General features: G+C 43.0%; 1 protein-coding gene across 1 annotated transcript in view; it reads right to left on the reverse strand.

Moving 5' to 3' along the window:
- LOC117939540 (1-phosphatidylinositol 4,5-bisphosphate phosphodiesterase delta-4-like) overlaps positions 1–2482 on the reverse strand; it is a 22155-nt gene that overhangs the window by 18514 nt on the left and 1159 nt on the right. The gene's annotated exons all lie outside the window — the stretch shown is intronic.

Here is a 2482-nt window from a genome sequence, read left to right on the forward strand (position 1 = left end):
TCATAAAGTCGTTACTGCTAAGAACTATAGGAATACTTGGCTCAGTAGAGCTGTGACCTTCCGTTAGCCTGGCTACAGAGTTAACAGAGTTGAGAGTTACAGAGTGATATGAAGGAGATGGAGATGGAACTAAAAAAATTCTGCTTGAATGTATGCAACATACATAAACTGATTTGATATAATAAATATGCCTTTGAAGGTAATATGTCCTAAATGATTTTTTAAGCCCACACAGAGAGTTGTGTTAGTCTTTGGGAGACACATTGCTCTGGACCTGACTGAACGTTGGATTCATTTAGCTTCACCTTAGGTAAAATAAGACGCTGGATACTTTTCTATATAAAGTAAAAGGTGTTTTGTTTGTTACAATATTATGTAAAAAAAACATTAGCGAATACACAAATCTATTTTTAACTTTGAACCATGAGAGGCTTTCATGCGTCATATCGACATTTGTCAAATCAGCAACAGATCGCATGTAGAGCATTATGACAGCTACTCATAATTAAAACAACGGGAGACTGTGTTCAAGCTGATATGTGGGTCTGATTGTTAAATCGGAATCGCACCACAGTGTTTTTGTCACTTCCTGTCCAGCCTGAAGGCGGCTGGAATCGCCTGGAAACTGTCCGACTTTACCACAGCTGATTGTCCCCCCCCCCCCCCCCCCCCCCCCCCCCCCCCCCCCCCCCCCCCCCCCCCCCGCTGCTGCCGCCTGGTCTAGTCTACTTTCCAGACGAGGCGCAGTTCATCTCCAACGAGCCGAAGATAATGGGACGGAGACAGATGTAAACATTGGCAGCAGAGCCAGTTGTTGCTCATCTCTTTTTTGTTGCTTGTTTTGACATCTTTGTCACTTTTGTCCAAAAAGACGCAAAAAAAAAAAAATCACAATCACAAAAAAAAATCACAAAGCTTCAAAATTAGGAAAAATAGAAACAAAACAACCAGAAAATAAATTTTCCCAGAGCAGAGACCGAGGGCTCCAGGCGTCAGCGGCGACTGAGCAGACAGTGAGAAATAGATAGTTTTTTTCCTGTTGCTGCGAGGGAAGTTACATCCTCGCCGGAGAGAAAAACTACTGCAAACATCTGTCAGAGAACTCGGAGTGTCCTAATGTAGACGGATGGATCCGGAGGACAGCAAAGAGAAGAGGGGGAAACACGTGATGCAGACAGAAAGAAATGCCGGCAGCGCAATGCTTCTCACACACACACACACACACACACACACACACACACATTTTCTCACCGTGAAATGACATTTTGAGACGTGCAGAAATTGGACCCTGTGACACATCGACAGGATGAGAGAGAAGTTTCTGCAGCTTCGTTTTGTCCTTTATTCATTTACTTAAAAACTCTGGATGGGGTAAACGTTGGGACCAACAAACCAACCAAGCAACGAGTCAAAAAAGGTCCCAAAAGAATTATAAGCGTGGAAAAACGCTTCATGTCCTTCATTCGCCGATTACAATTACAATTAGTTCAGAATGAGACTGCCCCCCCCCCCCCCACTGTCGTCTCTCCACAGGCTGCCTGTCATTTTTAGAATCCATTTTAAGATCTTATTGTTTGTTTTTAAATCTCTTAATGGGCTGGCACCATCATATTTATCTGATGTGTTAATTTTGCACCCTCCAGTCAGAGCACTCAGGTCCAGGACCTGGTGCTTTTAGACGGTCCCAGATCCAGACTGAGACCCAGACGGGACAGAGCTTTCTCAGTTGCAGGTCCTAAGCTCTGGAACTCTCTCCCTCTGAACATTAGAGCAGCTTGCTCTATTCAGAGTTTTAAACCACTTTTAAAAACAAATTTTTCTGCACTGGCTTTTAACATCAGCTGAGCTGGGACCTTTTATTGTTTTATTGATTAAAGCAAAGATTTTTTTATCTGTTATCGGTTTTATTGTTTTTGGCATATTTTGGTTTAGATGGGTTTTTCCGGTTATTTATTATGCTTTTATCTTATGTTGTTATCTATATTTGAACAGCACTTTGGGGCAGTAGTGACTATTTGTTAATGTGCTATGGAAATAAACTTTGACCTTGACCTTGAATGTATCAAATATGTACCACACCCATCATGGATGGATTCAATGATTAATACACATCCTTTAACAACACTGTGTCACTCGCCGTGGGTCAAAACGCAACGCTTGGTCAGGTGTTACTGATGCACAAAGTCGCCTTTATCGTCTAAGAGACGCCTTACGGAGCCAACAGGACAGTTAGGTTTAGGAAAGGATGCTGGGTGGGGGGATAAAATGGAATATGAACATGGAACATGGAACATGAACAGCGGTCTCCTGGAGGAAAGTCCTGTGTTGTTGGTCCACTACAAGCCACTGACCAAGCGTGAGAAAGGGATGTCTTCCACTAACTGTTGCTATGCTACTGTATGGGAGCTTATAGAGCAGGATTGCAGAGGTGAATGCTGACAGCCTCAGGACTCTCTGCTGTCTATTTTGTGAAACTTTGCCA

Source organism: Etheostoma cragini, chromosome 24 (assembly GCF_013103735.1).
Source record: "Etheostoma cragini isolate CJK2018 chromosome 24, CSU_Ecrag_1.0, whole genome shotgun sequence".
In the NCBI taxonomy this organism is placed as follows: domain Eukaryota; kingdom Metazoa; phylum Chordata; class Actinopteri; order Perciformes; family Percidae; genus Etheostoma; species Etheostoma cragini.